This window comes from Canis lupus, chromosome 20, assembly GCF_003254725.2.
Source record: "Canis lupus dingo isolate Sandy chromosome 20, ASM325472v2, whole genome shotgun sequence".
Taxonomy (NCBI): Eukaryota; Metazoa; Chordata; class Mammalia; order Carnivora; family Canidae; genus Canis; species Canis lupus.
In genome coordinates, this window is record NC_064262.1 from 46496363 (window position 1) to 46515185 (window position 18823).

Sequence of the window (18823 nt, forward strand, 5' to 3'; positions counted from 1 at the left end):
AGGCATCCACGATCTGCTTGCGGTCACTCCAGCATATGTACACTTTCTAGAATTTCACATAAATGGAATCATCCAGGATGTGCTCTCCTGTCTTTTTCCTCTTGGCATCATAATTCCGAGCACCCTTGGGATTTTTTTTTGCGTGGCTCGGCATTTTCTCCTCCTCGTGGCTAATGAGTGTTCTGTGTGTGGGTGGACACGGTTTGCTTCTCCCTCCACCAGCTGAGGGGCATCTGGGCTCTCGCCAGTCTCCGAGATTACACACAAGGCTGCTGCGAACATTCCTACGGATGTACGTTTTCATTTTTTCTGGGTAAATAGCTAGGTGTGGACGACTGGGTCAAATCGTATGTGTGTTGTCTAATTCCTTTTTTTTTTTTTTTTTTAAAGATTTTGTTTATTCTATTTGAGAGAGAGAGAGAGCATGAGCAGGGCTGGGGGGTTGCAGAGAGAGGGAAAGGCAGACTCCTTGCTGAACAAGGAGCCCAGTGCAGGGCTCAATCCCAGCACCCTGGGATCATGACCTGAGCCGAAGGCAGATGCTTAACCAAGGGAACCACCCAGGCGTCCCCCCTCTTTTTTAATGGAGGTGAAATTCGAGTGATATGAACTTAACCCCCTTCAAGTGAACAGTCCAGTGCACTGAGTACATCCATGTTGTTGTGCAACCATCTCGTCCATCTCGTTCCAGAACTTTCCCATCAGCCCAAGAGGTTTAAAGGTTTAAAGCCTCCAGGCTGTTTTCCAAAGTGGTCGTACCCTCTTACATTCCCTCGGCAGCCTTGGAGGAGTTCTAGCCGATGCACGCCCTCGAGAGCAGGTGTTTTTATCTGCTTGTCTTCACTCAGAGCCAGCCCCGGCTCAACAGGTGCTCAAGAAATATTTGTTAAATATGAGAGTGAATGAATGACCACGATCACTCCTGGGGCAGCCTCTGAAATATGTGGCCAGGGCCTGGACTATGTCCGCTGAGTGGTGAGGAGGGAGATGCCCCACCCCGAAGCGCAGACACCCCGGGGCATCTGGGTCACAGTGGCACCAAACAGTCTTCAGCTCATCAGCTGATGAGGCATGTCCCATTTACACAGAGGGAAATGGAGGCTCAGAGAGCCCCCGCCTCCAGGGGCACTAGCAAGGACCCTGCAGGGACTCCAGGGACAAGGCAAGAAGGCTCAGCCCGCAGGGAGGCCAGGTGAGAACGATTGGCTTGGGGACAGGGACTGGGTTCAGATCCCAGCTCTGCAGCTGTCACTCTGAGCCTAGGCAGGCCAGCTCCCTCTCCTCCTTACCCACAGGATTTATACTGAGGGTCTTGTGCGGGTAGTGGTCAGAGCTGTGACCTGGACACTTAGTGCCATCGAGTCAGATTCTAGGAAGTGAGACCAAGGAGAAAAGACACACTGGAATACCAACTGGGGCTCATTTGTGCCTTTTTGTTTTTTTAAGTAGCAAATCTGACTATCCTTTTATTTTTTAATAATAAATTTATTTTTTATTGTTGTTCAATTTGACTATCCTTGATTTCCACATAAATAATATATATGTTGCATATTTACTTGAATAAATATGTATAAGCACCTAAGTATTCATGATATTTCTATCAACATTTGTAGCTAAGTATAAATTTGTATACTATGCATCAATATTTCATATGCTTATGTTTTTATATGGTTGCAGATATTATATGCAAATATATGCCATCAATCCTCCTCATTCGCAGATTCTGTATTTGCACATTCTCCCACTCACTAAAATTCATTTGTAACTCCCAAATCAATTTTTAAAAAAATATTTTATTTATTCACTCATGAGAGACCCAGAGAGAGAGGCAGAGGGAGAACAGGCTCCATGCAGGGAGCCCGATGTGGGACTCCATCCTGGGACTCCAGGATCACGCCCTGGGCTGAAGACAGACACTCAGCCCCTGAGCCACCCAGGCATCCCTGTAACTCCCAAATCAATTCATGGACAAACACAGAAATTTGAGTTGCTGACTTTCACATCCCCAGCTGAGGTGGCCCGAGGCAAGGCTTCGCTGTCTTGTCCTGCAGCTCTCAGACTGTACACACGGAATTTTTAGTGTCAGGTTTTTCACATTCGTGTGCTTCCCGTTGGTGACTTATCTGTTTAAAAGGCCCCCATGAGTAGCTCTGGTGGGCTGTCAGGTGTCCCAAGCGTGCGGAGAAAATTCAGGCAGGCACAAGTCATCGCGCCGCTGGCAGTGTGCTCCGTGTTAACACATAAACACGGTGTCTTGAACACACATAACACAAAGTTATGGATGGACTGGTTGACGACGAAGTTGTGACGGAGGCTCGCAGGAACCTAACGGAGAATTTCCACTAGGGACGACGGTCTGCTAGTCTCTAATTCAGTGCTTTTGGTGAATAATGAGAACTGTGTGTATGTGTGGGTGTGCCTATATTATATACCGAGATAAATGTTATTATGTAAATGTGCAAATGTATGTGACTATATATGTGAATATATTATACACAAATATATACCAACATTTATATTTACATGTATATAATTTTAAAAATATGGGATCCCTGGGTGGCTCAGCAGTTTGGCGCCTGCCTTCAGCCGAGGGTGTCATCCTGGAGTCCTGGGATCGAGTCCCACGTTGGGCTTCTGCATGGAGCCTGCTTCTCCCTCTGCCTTTGTCTCTGCTTCTCATGAGTAAAAAAAATATATAAAATCTTTTAAAAAATAAGTAAAATAAAAATATATGTGTATCATGTATTTGTACATATATTTGTTTTTGCAGTTGGCTTGTTTGAATCCTTTTTCAAGCCATAGTGGCATTGGATTCAAAGACCTTTTATGTCTCTTTAACTGCTTCTCCTTCCTCCTTCCTTATTTTTCCTTGCTCTTTATTTATTATAAGGAACTGGGGACCCTTGTCATGTACCTTCCTGCAGTCTGGATCCTGCCACCAGCATCCCTCACCCATGTTGCCCGCTGGGCTTGGACTCAGGGTTGATTTTCCAGCCTGCTGCCGTGTTGGTCACCTCCCTGTGACACTCAGTGTGTCCCTGGGCTCTGAGCCATGGGCCGGATACCCCCCATCACCGCTCCCGTGGACACAGCCTCTGATGATCTCTGTCTGGAACCAGAACTTCACCAGGGACTGTGTTAGGCGCTGGACAGCTGTCCCCCTAAAGCCAGGCTTTCCTCTGGGAGTGGGGTGGGGAGAGTGAGGCGGAACCCGCCCTGTGCCAGGTCAGATCTGCCTTTATTTAGAATGGCCATACTTTGTTCAGGGTGGATGTTTATGCATTCATTTTGATTTTCAGAAATATTGCATCACATTTTATTTATCTCAAGGATGGGGTTTTTGGAGCATGCAAGGCCCCCACTTCCCTTCTCTGGGCCCCTGACTTTGTTCCTCATCTGCACGGGAGGACAGTGGTGGCATCTCTTCTCTCTGCAGGGCCAGGGGAGGCTGAGAGGAACCCACAGGCAAGAGTGTTTTTAACCCCCTCCCCCCAGGATGAGGTGGCCCTGAAAGGGAAGTGGTTCAAGGGAGGATATTGAGAAAGAAGATGGTCAGTGGGGTCAGTGGGGCATTAGTGGGGGGATAGGGGCAGAGGAGCCAGGCACATCCCCAGCTCCATCGCTGGGTCCGTGCATGAAGTGGCAGCCCTTCTGTCCGCAGACCTCAGGCTTCCCAAAACTGACATCCTTAGGTCTCTAAGTTTACTGAGTACCATTCACTATGTCAGGCCCCCCTTCCCCCGCACCCCGCCCTGGGGACACAGCAGTGAAAACACAGACTCAGTCCTGCCTCATGTTGCTGACATTCCAGGGAGAGGGAGTCCGATGATCTGATTACAAGTCCTGGTACAGACGGGGAAATTGAGCAAACAGGACAGCAAGAGAGGGGGGATGAGGTGGCCATTTTAGGCACTGAAGGGACTCCCCAGGGGCCCTCTCTGAGGAGGTGGCATTTGAGCTGAGACTTGAAGGAGGGGAGGAATGTACGGTGTGAGAATTTGCGAGATTGGCACTTCTGGGCAGAGGAACAGCATGTGCAAAGGCCCTGGGGCAGGAGACAACTGAGCTTCCAAGGAGCCACGAGGCTGCAGAGCCTGTGAGGAGGAGAGGGCAAGGCAGATGGTGGGAGGAGGTTGGGTGGGGAGGTGGGTGGATGTTGGCCAGAAACTCCAGGGAACCGGGAGATCAGTTTGGAGGAAAACATGCGAGGCCAGCTTCCAGTTGTAATTTCTCAGTGTCTGCCTTTCTGGGGCCCGGTGGCTATACTGGGCCTCTAACACCTCTCCTGAGCAAAAGGGCCAGCCTCCCCCTGAAGAGAGAGCATTTAACAGATGGTAGCAGTCATGATATCGCGAATGCACAAGCTGGGGGCAGAGGCAGGATTCGAACCCAGGATTGGTTTGTCAGCTCAGCCCTCACTCTTGCCAATCCTCTGGGGCCCCCTCCCCAGCCCGGGCTCCCATGTTCTCTCAGCCTAGAAGGGGGGGCAACACCTGTACACCTCCCCGTCTTGGAGCTGTGCAGTGGGAAACAGATCTGTGTCTCCCGACCTTGGAAACAGCTATAAGTGCTCGGGGGTGCGGCAAGGGAAGCCCCCGAGGTTCCAGATGAGGGGGTGTAGAAACCGTGGGAGAGCCCCAGGAATGCCCAACCAGGCTCAGGCTAGGCTTGGATATCCTGGAGGCCTTCCCGGAGACAGCATCCATACCGAGGCCTGTTCCCAAGCGGCCATGTGGGGCAGGCACTTGCTAAACGCTGTACCCCAGGCCTCTGCCTGGGGCTGTGGTTGCCCTGAGAGGCCCAGTGTTCTTATAAATCTCCTCCCTCTCCTTGCAGGTAATTTCTCTGATCAGACCCTGGCTCAGGAGAACGGGCCCCGGATGGCAGGAACAGGAGCTCCCAGTGATAACGCACAGAGACCTGGAGACAAGGGTCTTTTCCCCTTTATTGATTCTGGTTTGGGGACCATTCATAGACAGGCAGGGGTGGGCAAGGTGGCCAGGGGCAAGCCTTGGGGGGGTCCCCAGGGTCCCGCTGCTCAAACTTTGCTTCTTGGAGGTGGAAGATTGGAGGTGGGGCTGGATCCAGCCTGACCCTTCCCCAAGCAGAGAATTTCTTTGAGGTTTCGGGATTTATCTGAAAACTCGCCTGAATTTTGCACTCAACTCTTTGACATTTTCTTGCTAACTTTGCTGTGAAATCACATGCAATTTTCCCCCTTGAATCTGTGAGCATAGTTTCAGCAGATTGGCTTCCTTAATCATGCAAACCATAGACATGGACCCCCTGCTGGTGCCAGGGGCTGTGGGAGTCCTTTCCTTTTACGGGGTTCTCAGGCCTGTGGGAGATAAGAGATATCTTAGTAGAGAGACACAAAATGGAATGTCAGGTACTGAGGTGCCCAGGAGAAGAATGAAGTAAGATGAGGGGGACAGAGAGGTTGCATCTGTGCGTGTGGGTGGGGGGAGTCAGGAAGGACTTCTCCCAGGAGGTGAAGGAGGCCAGGGAGAACTGTGCACCTGGCAGAGGGAGCAGCCCGTGCAAAGGCCCTGTGCCTCATAGCCATTCTGTGTGGTTGGCAATTTTAGCCTCGTTGCTCAGGTGTAGAAACTGAGCAGCTCAACTGTCCTGGAAGACCCCCTGGGAGTGGGGGGGAGCGGTCAGTGGCAATGCCAGCTCTGATTCTGGACCCCCCGTTCTAGAAGGAGGGTCTGAACTGGGCCTCCCTCCCGACATGTGAGGTCCTGCCTCCCTCTCTAGGCTGCTCACAAGGAGGCTGGACAAAGGAATCCAGGTGGGTAAGGAAGGGCAGGCCTTGCCAGGAGCCGGGAGACGCAGGTGCCCGGCGAGCAGACAGACAGACAGACAGGCAGGCAGGCAGGCGGCGGCAGCCTGTGGAGGAAGTGGCTTAGTAGGTAGACAGGTAGCAAATGTGCACGGAAACCCCAGGCTGGCCCGGTCTCGTGGGCGGGCGGGGGGCCGGGCGCCTGATGCCACATCTGAGAGGTGGCTCCTGGCACCTGTCCCGCCAGAGGAGGGGGAGGAACAGCTGGGTTGGTTGGAGTCCCTGGCGGAGGCTCACCTGGTTCCGACTTGGGCGACAGAGAGCTCACTCCCTCGCTCCTTCGGCACCTGCCCCCACAAAGCACCTGTCCGGGGGGGTCCGAGCCCTGCCAGGAGGCCAGAGAGGCCTCCCGCTCCTTCCAGCTCTAAAGAGGAAAGGCCTCCTTTGTTTCAAGCTTTACTGACGTATAAGCGCACATACCACATAATTCACCCATTTCGAGCCTCAATTCAAAGGTTGTTCGTATACTCGCAGGGTTGTGCAACTGTTTCCACCTTAAAGCATCTCTGTCACCTCAGGAAGCAACCCTGTAACTTTAGCTGTCATCTCCCCGCTCGCCCCTCCCCCAGCCCTCAGCACCCACTAATTCACTTTCCAACCCCGTGGGGTTCCCGGTATCTCCACGGCATGGCCAGCCCGGCCCCCTTCGGCGTGTCCCTGCTGGGGGCTTCTCCCTCATGCCCCTCCCAAGATGGGGCACCCCCGTGGGGTCAGTGCTCCCACCGTCCCCATTTCACAGATGGGGCCCAGGGTGCAAGCTGATGGCCCTTCACGTGGCCAGGGCAGGACGGGGATCCGAACCTCACCCTTGACCTCCCCTTCCCCCTCCCCTGGCTTAAACTGCAAAATCCCGCCCCCCACCCCCAAGATGAGCTCCTGCTTGTGAACCTGAACTTGCCAGGTGGCCCTCACCTCCAGGCCTGTGACCCTGTGGGTCCCTCCGCCCCACTTTCTGTGACGAGCCCTCATTCACTCCCCTCCCCTCACCCCCACCCCTTCCAGTGTCCCTTCCTCCAGGAAGCCTTCTGGAAGCCCCCTGGCATGAGCCTGCTCCCCTGCTCCTCAGCTCTGACCCCTTGGCTGTGAGACTAGGAGGCATCCGGCCAAAAATCTTAAAAATAAGTCCCGTAAACAAGTCATTGGGTGCGTTACACACTCTAATCGGCCAGGATCGCGATGAGGAGGCCTGATAACCCGGCTGTTTTGTGCCAGCTACCCTATGATGACATGGGCCGGCTTTCTGAGAAGCACACATACTGCGAGGCCCCAAAACCACCCTCACCCCGCCACTGATAGCAGATAACAGCCTCTGAACTGTGGTTTTCGCAGAGATCAAACTTGTGGTGCCAGGTCGACCGAACAGAGCGAGATCAAAACAGTCTCTGGGCCCGGCCAGGGTCAGGGGCGGAAGGGAGCATGTGGGGTGCTCGGGGATGCCAGGGTGAGGCAGGGGCCCAGCGCTCGGCAGTAGCGTTGGGTTTCATCAAGCACACTGGGGCTTTCTGTGTCCATTTCACAGAAGGGAAAACTGGCATCCTTTTCTGGGGCTGGCTTGGCCAGTTGGGTCTTAATGCCTATTGCCTTCTACACGGGGTTCAGGAGTAGTGGAAGGAGCCCCCCGTCAGGCCTGGGACTGTTCAGGGCAAATGCATGAGGCTGGCAGGAAGTGCCACCAGCTCAGTTTCCTCTGTCCAGCGTGTGCCCTCTTTTCTGTCGCAAAGTCAAGTCTCTGTGCAGGGCAGCGTGTGGGAAGCAGTTAAGTCTCCTTGGGTTCAGGCTTGAGCTGGGCAGTTCTCGGCTCAGGACTCGGGTCCTGGAGAGCTGTTCTCAGCTCGGCCCTGCTGGAGACAGCCTTGGTTCCTGAACACATCCATGCTGTGCCACACAGTTTCACACTGTTCCAGCTTCCTCAGGCAGGGCTGACATCTGCACCCACAGGCCTCCAAGGGCAAGTGTGAAGGGTCTGAAGCTTCAAAGGCAGGGCTGGGTCAGCAGAGCAACTGTAGTGTGTGGCCCTCTCCCGGTATGTCCACAGGCATGTTTGGAATAAGATCCAAACCCCTTACAGAGGCCCACAGGGCGCTGTGCCCCAGGCCTGGCCACCCTCTGACTCCCTCTTCTTCCATTCCCTGTTCCAGGATCACACCAGGCAACAGTTGTGTCTCAGGCCTTTGCACTGGCTGTTCCTTCTGCTGAGAATGCTGTTCCGCTACTCACTCTCTCACCTCCTGCAGCTCTGAGCTCACACGGGGAGGCCCTTCTTGACCTTCCTGGCTAAAATAACTATCCTTTCCCGTCGAGCTGAGTGAGAGAAGCCAGGCACAAAAAGCCACCTGTTGTCAGATCCCGTTTATATGAAATGTCCCGATCAGACCAATCCATAGAGATGGGAGGTGGCTGCCAAAGGCCTGGGGAGGCAGCCAGGGAGAGACTGCTCATGGGGACGGGGCTTCCTTTCTGGGGGACTGAGATGTTCTAGAATTTGATAAAGGCGATGGTGATTCCTTTTTCTGTATCACGAAGGTCTTATCCGCTGTTATTTGCACCTTTCTAGGTCTACCGTCTGTCTCCCTGCTAGTAGGATCCTGTGTGTGCTGCTCACTGCTGTACACCTGCCACCCCCACAGCTGGCACGCCTCAGCTGCTAGTAGACAGTTGTGAGTACATGTGTAAAGTCCAGCAGAGGTGTGGGGAGCAGAGGGAGCCGATTTGGTTGGGAGAGGGCAGCGGGAGGCCTCAAGGGTTCCGTCCTGGGAAAGTCGTGGCAGCTGTGCTCCAGGCGGGGTCCGGGCAGGTGGCAACTGCAAGGTGAGGGGGTGGCTGGAATCTCAGATTCTGAGATTTTGTATTTCTGCTCTCTAGATGGGATTCTGGGTGTCGCTGTGTTTTCAAATCCGGCCTACTCTTCAAATTTGTTATTTTGGAACCACTAGGCTTCCTGACCGGTCACTCAGGTAGCCCAGGGAACCCTGGATGTGCTCCTTTCAACTTTCCCCATCAACATTCAACACTGTCATGGTCCCTTGGCCAAATCGAAGGAACCCACCCCTGTGATTTTAGGTTGCTATCAACAACATGCCAGACTTTATTGAATACCACCAGCCTTTGCATCAGATTCCCCTCCAGATTCAGGAACCCACATTACATTTTGTGGTTCAGCTGTTTTCAAAATGTGGATTTTACTTATCAGAGACCTAGCTGTGATAGCTGGGCAGTGCTTGGGTGGGTACTGTGTGGTGTCCATGGGCCTCTGTGAGGCCGGCCCCCAGCAGAGATCCCCAAGGTTGGGGCCAGAGGCGGGGGCCAGGGAAGAATCGGGCTCCACCTCAGAAAGCACCCCCTGATCCTGGGAGCTGTCCGGGGCGAGGGTCCCGTCATGCAACCACATAGATAGTGAGCACCCCACAAGGGGGCATGCAAGGAGGCTCTGTTTGGGTTCTTGGAGGAGGTTTGTTTGGCCCTTGTTCTGTTGGAAGTTTGAACCTCCAGCCTGAAACATCCCATCCGGGGCTTGGATTCATTTTTCAGGAGAGTTGTCTGGCCATGTCTGCCCATAGTCCCAGGATTCCACCCCCATCTCTCTCTGTCTTCAAGTCTGGGGAGTTGAATTTTCATGGTGGGCAAGTTTTTGCCTCTCTGAGCCTCAGTTTCCCTGTCTGTAAAACAGGGGCTTCCACTTAACACTCACTAGGATGGCTGTCGTCACAAAGGAAAATGAGCACATATAGGCAAGGCTCCAAAGCTGCAGGCCTCCCACCTCGCAGGGGAGAATGTAGAATGATCCCACACTGCGGAATGGAACATATTGGTCCCTCAAAGGTCGACTGTGGGGGAGCCCTGGTGGCTCAGCGGTTTAGCCCTCCTTCAGCTGGGGTGTGATCCTAGAGACCAGAGATTGAGTCCCACGTCGGGCTCCCTGCATGGAGCCTGCTTCTCCCTCTGCCTGTGTCTCTGCCTCCCTCTCCTTCTGTGTCTGTCAAAAATAAATAAATAAAATCTTAAAAAAAAAAAAAAGGTCGACTGTGGAGTTATCATAACTGAGGACTTCCACCCGCCAGTGTAGACCCAAAGGGTGACAACAGGCATCCACATGAAAACCTGCACACGCATGATCATAGCAGCCCCGGTGACAATTGCCCCAACGTGGAAATAAGCGGATGTCCCCCAAAGGATGAACGGATAAGCACAGTGCGGTCCGACCACACAACGAAATGGTACTCAAGACCCGACAGGGTCGAAGCCCTGACCCCCCGCCCTCCACAGTGGAGACGAACCTCGAGAATGTCATGCCCAGTGAGAGAAGCCAGGCGCAAAAGACCACCTGTTGTCAGAACCCGTTTATATGAACTGTCCCAATCAGACCAATCCATAGAGAGGGGAGGTCTCTCCCAAGGGGCTGGGGAGGCAGATGGGGGAGACTGCTCATGGGATCAGGGCTTCCTTTCCAGGGGTGGGAGATGTTCTAGAATTTGATAAAGGCGATGGTGATTTTTTTTCTGCCTCACGAAGGTCTTATCCGCTGTTATTTGCACCTTTCTAGGTCTACCGTCTGTCTCCCTGCTGGTAGGATCCTGTGTGTGCTGCTCACTGCTGTACACCTGCCACCCCCACAGCTGGCACGCCTCAGCTGCTAGTAGACAGCTGTGAGCACATGTGTAAAGTCCAGCAGAGGTGTGAGGAGCGGCGGGACCTGATTTGGGTTGGGAGAGGGCAGCGGGAAGCATCAAGGGTTCTGTCCTGGGAAAGTCGGGGCAGCTGTGCTCCAGGCGGGGTCCGGGCAGGTGGCGACTGCAAGGTGAGGGGGTGGCCGGGATCTCAGAATCTGAGATTTTCTATTTCTGCTCTCCAAATGGGATTCTGGGTGTCGCTGTGCCTTCTTGTCTGGCCTACGCTTCAAATTTGTTAGTTTGGAGCCGCTAGGCTTCCCGACCGGGCACCCAGGAAGACCAGGGATGCCTGGATGTGCTCCTTTCAACTTTCCCCATCAATATTCAACACTGTCATGGTCCTTTGGCCAAGACGAAGGAACCCACGCCTGTGATTTTAGGTTACTATTAACAACATGCCAGACCTTATTTGGATATCACCAGTCTTTGCATCAGGGTCTCCTTCAGGTTCAAGATCCCATGTTCCATTTTGTGCTTCAGCTGTTTTCAAAATGTGGATTTTACGTATCAGAGACCTAGCTGTGATAGCTGGGCAGTGCTTGGGTGGGTACTGGGTGATGTCCATGGGCCGCGGTGAGGCTGCCTTCCGAGAAGATCCCCAAGGTCGGGAGCAACCTGGCTTGGGCAGGGAAGAATGGGGGATCCACCTGAGAAAACATTCCCTGAACTTGGGAGCTGTCTGTGGCGGTCCATCCTCACGTCGGAATGGTACTGACTCCGACAGGGTTGAAGCCTGACCCCAGCCACAGTGGGGATGAACCTCGAGAACGTGGCGCCGAGTGAGAGAAGCCAGGCGCAAAAGGCCACCTGTTGTCAGATCCCGTTTATATGAAATGTCTCTATCAGACCAATCCATCGAGCCGGGAGGTGGCTGCTGCCAAGGGGCTCAGGAGGCAGTCGGGGAGAGACTGCTCTTGGGGACGGGGCTTCTTTCTGGGGGACTGAGATGTTCTAGAATTTGATAAAGGCGATGGTGATTCCTTTTTCTGTATCACGAAGGTCTTATCCGCTGTTATTTGCACCTTTCTAGGTCTACCGTCTGTCTCCCTGCTGGTAGGATCCTGTGTGTGCTGCTCACTGCTGTACACCTGCCACCCCCACAGCTGGCACGCCTCAGCTGCTAGTAGACAGCTGTGAGCACATGTGTAAAGTCCAGCGGAGGTGTGGGGAGCAGAGGGACCTGATTTGGGTTGGGAGAGGGCAGCGGGAGGCCTCAAGGGTTCTGTCCTGGAACAGTTGGGGCAGCTGGGCTCGAGGCCGGGTCGGGCCATGTGGCGACTGCAAGGTGAGGGGGTGGCCGGGATCTCGGATTCTGAGATTTTGTTTTTCTGCTCCCCTATGGATCTGGGTGTTGCTGTGCCTTCTTGTCCGGCCAACTCTTCAAATTAGTTCTTTTGGAACCACTAACCCTCCAACCGGTCACCCAGGCAGCCCAGGGAGTCCTGGATGTGCTCCTTTCAACTGTCCCCATTGACATCAACACTGTCATGGTCCCTTGGCCAAATCGAAGGAACCCACGCCTGTGCGTTTACGTTGCTATTAATCACATGCCAGATTTTATTTGAAAATCACCAGCATTTTCGTCAGTTTCTTCTTCAATTTTCAGGAACCCACATTGCATTTTGTGGTTCAGCTGTTTTCAAAATGTGGATTTTACGTATCAGAGACCCAACTGTGATTGCTGGGCAGTGCTTGCTTGGGTTCTCGTGGTGTCCATGGGCTTCGGTCAGGCTGCCCCTGAGCAGAAGATACCAAAGGTCGGGGGCAGCTGGTGGGGGCAGGGAAGAATCGGGGCCCACCTGTGAAAGCACTGCCTGAACTTGGGAGCTGTCTGGGACAAGGGTCCCGGCATGCAGCCCTGTAGATAGTGAGCACCCCACCTGGGTGCATGCAAGGAAGCTCTGTTTGGGTTCCTGGAGGAGGATTGACTGGGCCTCCGGTCTGTTGGGAGGGTCAACCTCAGCCTGAAACATCCCATCCGGGGCTTGGATTCATTTCTCAGGAGAATTGTCTGGCCACGTCTGCCCATTCTCCCAGGGTTCCACCCCCATCCCTCTCTGTCTTCAAGCGTGGGGAGTTGAATTTTCGCCCTTAGCAACAGGGTTCCTCTCTGAGCCTCAGTTTCCCTGTCTGCAAAACAGGGCCTTCCACTTCACACTCACTAGGGTGGCTGTCGTCACAAAGGAAAATGAGCACGTCTTCCCAAGGCTCCCAAGCTGGAGGCCTCCCACCTCGCAGGGGAGAATGTAGAATGATCCCACACTGTGGAGGAGAACATACTGGTCCCTCAAAGGTCGAGTGTGGAATTATCATAACCGAGGACTTCAACCCATGGGTGTAGACCCAAGGGGTGACAACAGGCATCCACATGAAAACCTGCACACGCACGCTCATTGCAGCCCCGTTGACAATTGCCCCAAAGTGGAAATAACCGGATGTCCCCAAAGGATGAACGGATAAACACAGTGCGTCCATCTACACGACATAAAGGTACTCAGCTCCGACAGGATCGAAGTCCTGACCCTGCCACAGAGGGGACCAACCTCGAGAATGTCATGCCCAGTGAGAGAAGCCAGGTACAGAAAGCCACCTGTTGTCAGATCCCGTTTATATGAAATGTCCCGATCAGACCAATCCATAGAGAGGGGAGGTCTCTCCCAAGGTGCGGGGGAGGCGGACGGGGAGAGACTGCTCATGGGGACGGGGCTTCTTTCTGGGGGACTGAGATGTTCTAGAATTTGATAAAGGCGATGGTGATTCCTTTTTCTGTATCACGAAGGTCTTATCCGCTGTTATTTGCACCTTTCTAGGTCTACCGTCTGTCTCCCTGCTGGTAGGATCCTGTGTGTGCTGCTCACTGCTGTACATCTGCCACCCCCACAGCTGGCACGCCTCAGCTGCTAGTAGACAGCTGTGAGCACATGTGTAAAGTCCAGCGGAGGTGTGGGGAGCAGAGGGAGCTGATTTGGTTGGGAGAGGGCAGCGGGAGGCCTCAAGGGTTCTGTCCTGGGACAGTCGGGGCAGCTGTGCTCCAGGCGGGGTCGGGCCCTGTGGTGACTGCAAGGTGAGGGGGTGGCCGGTATCTCGGATTCTGAGATTTTGTTTTTCTGCTCCCCTACGGATCTGGGAGTTGCTGTGCCTTCTTGTCCGGCCAACTCTTCAAATTAGTTCTTTTGGAACCACTAACCCTCCAACCGGTCACCCAGGCAGCCCAGGGAGTCCTGGATGTGCTCCTTTCAACTGTCCCCATTGACATCAACACTGTCATGGTCCCTTGGCCAAATCGAAGGAACCCACGCCTGTGCGTTTACGTTGCTAATAATGACATGCCAGATTTTATTTGAATATCACCAGCATTTTCGTCAGTTTCCTCTTCAATTTTCAGGAACCCACATTGCATTTTGTGGTTCAACTGTTTTCAAAATGTGGATTTTACGTATCAGAGACCCAACTGTGATTGCTGGGCAGTGCTTGCTTGGGTTCTGCGTGGTGTCCATGGGCTTCGGTCAGGCCGCCCCTGAGCAGAAGATACCAAAGGTCGGGGGCAGCTGGTGGGGTCAGGGAAGAATCGGGGCCCACCTGTGAAAGCACTGCCTGAACTTGGGAGCTGTCTGGGACAAGGGTCCTGGCATGCAGCCCTGTAGATAGTGAGCACCCCACCTGGGTGCATGCAAGGAAGCTCTGTTTGGGTTCCTGGAGGAGGATTGACTGGGCCTCCGGTCTGTTGGGAGGGTCAACCTCAGCCTGAAACATCCCATCCGGGGCTTGGATTCATTTCTCAGGAGAATTGTCTGGCCATGTCTGCCCATTCTCCCAGGGTTCCACCCCCATCCCTCTCTGTCTTCAAGTGTGGAGAGTTGAATTTTCATGCTGGGCAAGTTTTTTGCCTCTGTGAGTCTCAGTTTCCCTGTCTGCAAAACAGGGGCTTCCACTTCACACTCACTAGGATGGCTGTCGTCACAAAGGTAAATGAGCACGTGTTGGCAAGGCTCCCAAGCTGGAGGCCTCCCACCTCGCAGGGGAGAATGTTGAATGATCCTACACTGTGGAATGGAACATACTGGACCCTCAAAAGTCGAGTACGGAGTTTTCATAACCGAGGACTTCCACCCATGAGTATAGACCCAAGGGGTGAGAACAGGCATCCACATGAAAACCTGCACACGCACGCTCATTGCAGCCCCGTTGACAATTGCTCCAAAGTGGAAATAACCAGATGTCCCCCAAAGGATGAACGGATAAGCACAGTGTGGTCCGTCTGCACGACGGACGTGTACTGAGCTCCGACAAGGATCGAAGCCCTGACCCCCGACACAGTGTGGATGATCCTCGAGATCGTCGGGCCGAGTAAGAGAAGCCAGGCGCCAAAGGCCACCTGTTGTCAGATCCCGTTTATATGAAATGTCCCGAACAGACCAATCCATAGGAGCCACAGGAGGAGGCAGCCAAGGGCCTCGGGAGGCAGACAGGGAGAGACGGGACGGGGATGGGGTTTCATTTCAGTGGGATGGAGATGTTCTAGATCTTGATAATGGTGGCGATGGTGCAACATAGTGAATGTGCTAAAACCTGCAGATTTGTGTACCTGAAATGGTTGACTGGTTAATTTTTTGTTATATTATTTTATATCAATTCTTAAAAATCAAATCAAATTAAGAACATGAAATAAAATTCTAAAGTAAAATAAAATAAAAATCAGAGCTGGCTCTAGGATCACCCCTAAAGGGGGTGCGGGGATGTGTGTCACACATGCTCTCCCCTCCCTCTACCTCTTGCCTAGCCACTAGGGCAGATTTGGAGACGTGGACCCTCAGAGCAGATCAAAGCAGGTCAGAGCAGGGGGGGTTCTGGAAGCCAGCCCGGTGGAGGCCGCCTACTGTCCTTTGGCCCTCCCACCTACCACACCCAGGTGGCTGTCACCCCAGGCTAAGGTGGTAAAGGGGGAAGTGGGGCCTTTCGAGGTCGCTGGGCCCCTGGATTTGCATTGGCCACTTTTACATAAAAATCTTTCCAAGCTGTGCCCAGTGGGCCCTGAAGCCGGCTGTGGGGTCAGCCAGTGCGTGGAGGTCAGCCTCACCGGAGGTTTCTGCAACACCCAACATGCTTGTTCCTGTTTTGGGGGAATGTTATCACCACTGGCTTCTTAGAAAGAGCCTGAGGTGGGGGAGCCTGCCAGCCCCCAGCAAGTCCTTGCAGCTGCCTCTACCCTTTGTTTTCTTTGGGGGTGCAGGGGGTGGTAGTGGACAGGGGCTCAACCCCGGGGTCAGCAGGGATTCGAGGTGGCCTCAAGGGGGTGACAGTGACCATTTTTGAAGCACTTCCTGTGTGCTGTGGGTGATCTCCTGGGAGATCCCCCATAAGATCATCACCCCAGACCCCTACTTTAGCTGAGAACACTGGGACACAGAAGTCTGATGGCAGAACTGTGGGGGCCAGGCGGGGTTCTGGGCTGCTGTGTGGTGCTGGGCCAGGCTGATAAAGCCCCCCCCACCCCCGTCAAGATAAGATGGGGAACTGACCTGTCACCATTTATTCAGCCAACAAATATTTACTGAGCACCTCCCGGTGCCAGGGCCAGGCTGGGAGCCGGAAATTGGATGGGGAACAAGCCAAGGAGATTTCACCCTCCCGACGACCCATGGCCAATGGGCAGGGGACGGACAAAGCCAAATGAGCAAGGTGAGTGCGGAGAGTGCAGAGGGGTGATGGGGTGATGGGGTGACAGGGTGACAGGGTGGCAGGGTAATGGGATGGTGGGGTGACAGGATGGCGGGGTGATGGGGTGACAGGGTAGTGGGGTTACAGGGTGATAGGGTGGTGGGGTGATGGAGTGATAGGGTGACAGGGTGGCAGGATGATGGGGTGACAGAGTGACGGGGTGGCGGGGTGATGGGGTGATGGGGTGACGGAGTGGCAGGATGATGGGATGGGATGGCGGTAAGGGGCAGACTAGGGAGGCAGGGGTGGAGAGGCTTGGTAGGGGATGGGCCCCGGCTCTGCACCAGGAGGGTGTCCCCTGACACTCATCTCCTCTGTCACTCTCTCTTCTCTGCTTTGGTTTTACTCCCATAGGCCTGAATTTGCATTATTAGGACATTTCTCTTTTTAAAAACTCCTGCCTTCTACCCGCCCCCCCCCCCCCCAGGCAGAATCTCTCTCGGTGCAGGTTGAGGGGTGCCACCACCATCACCACCACTGTGGGAAAAGTGTTTCCTCCTCAGCTGCAGGCTTCTCAGAAGAACCACCCTGAGCTCCTGGGCTCTGAGATGCCCCCAGGGCTGGCCGGACGCCCTCCGGCCCACCGGACTTGCTGCCTGTCCAGCGCCCCCTGCAGCGGGGCTGGAGATGACCTCCCTTCGCCCTCCCAGATGCCCATTTTGCAGAGGAGGACGCTGAGGCCAGCGAGCTCAGCCTGAGACTCAAACTCAGGGTGCCTGGCTGCTCACTGGGCACGTCCCACCCTTCAGTGGCTGGAGGGTGCTGGACTGGACAGAAAGAGGCCCTGGGAGAGCCAGGCCAGGCTCTCCCTGATGTGTAGCCAAGCAGCTGGCCTCGCTGGGCCTCAGTTTCCCTCTATGGCAAATGGGCTGAGCACCCCTCACTTGTTCCTGTTTGTGGCTTCAGGGGCCTTTACATGTGTCTACCCCACATTGTCAGCCTCTGCATATACCTCTTGCTGGCATTGCAGTGGTCACGGGGTAGCGTCCCAGGCTGGCTGTGGCTTGTGAGGCTCCGCGTGGCCAGTCCCGCCCCCCACCTGGGCCACATGGGCCTCTGATGGATCCCTAAACACACCAGGCTCCCTCAGGACCCCAGGCCTTTGCACCTGCTGTGCCTGTCGCCTGGAACACTCTTCCTGCTTCCATCCATGTCCTCAAACAATCTACTTAATGCCTGCTCATCCGCCAGTTTCGGCCCAATGTCAAACTGCCTCCTCTCCTCTTCTTTTTAAGCGTTTTATTCAACAATAATGTAGAGACACCAAAGTGCCTAAACCCTACATATGCAGCTTAATAAATTTTCACAAAGTTAACACACCCATGTAACCAGCACCTGGATCAAGAAATGGAACATTCTCAGCCTCACCCTCTCCTGATAAACCTCCCTTTTGAATTGATGATTAATGATTACATGAGGGGCCCTCTGCCTGTGACATAGCTGCTCAATAAATTGCTGGGCTCATGAGTTGCATTAATAGATTATAGACTCCAGAATGAGGAGGTGATTTCCTTCCTCATTCTGGGCTGGTCAGAGTAGGTAGGCAGCTGCCCCTGCTGGTTTGAAATGGGGTAGACATATGGCAGAGGGTTTGGGGAAGACCACCAACCCCCGTGGGGTGTGTGTGTTGTGTGTGTATGTGCTTCTGAGTGGTGTCCTGGGGGAAGGCACTGGAGCCTTTAGGGAGTTCAACTAGACAAGGACAGACCCAGGTTCCTGTCATCTAGATGCTCCAGGTGACTCAATCGCAGAGCAGGGTGGGGTGGGAGTCCACTCAGAGAGAGCCACCAACTCTCATCAGCCAGTCTCTGAACTATAAAGCAGGCCGGTTCGAATGGCACCTTTTGGGAGATAGATGCCAGCCCAGTGCCCCCTGGCAGCAAACCAAGCAGGAAGGGGGACAGGGAGGTACTTTGGGGACAGGTAGCCACACTGAGACCTTTCTTGGAGGAGTGAGGGAGATGGGAGCCCCGAACTGGACAGCGACCTGCCCGGGTCATCCGGCCAAAACCAGCTCTCCAGGCACAGGCCTGCCTTGGAGCTCCGGCTTTGGGTGGAGTTCAGGTCAGGTTATATCTGGCATGGCCGTTCCCTCTCGCCGGCTGCAGCTGCCCGGGGTGGGGACGGCTGGGCATGCTCCGCCACTCGCACTGGCTGGTGGCCCGCAGGTGCTGGGCCGGCCATTTACATAACCACGCTTGGTCTCCCCCGCCTGGCTTGCCGTCCCACCCCCTCACCTCTCACCAGGAAAAGGCTGAGGGTCTGAGAGCAGGAGCCGACTCTGAGCCCCACTGAGCTCTTTGAGTATTTTATTTCACTTCTGCGTTTCACTTTTACTGTCCTGGGCAAAATGTGCATGTTAGCCAGCACCCCAAGGGGTAGCAACGGGGCCTGGGACGGCTCTGTCCTGGGCGGCCCAGGCGTGGGGGTGAGCAGCAGGTGGACCTGGGTTTGAATCCCAAGGCTGCCCCTGGCTGGCCTGTGACCCCTGGAGCTGCCCTCTGTGTGGGGCCCGGGGTGCAGGAGGAGACCCAGGGCCAGGGCTCTGATGCAGCCTTGCTTTCGCTCTGCTGTGTGGCCTCAGGCAAATCCC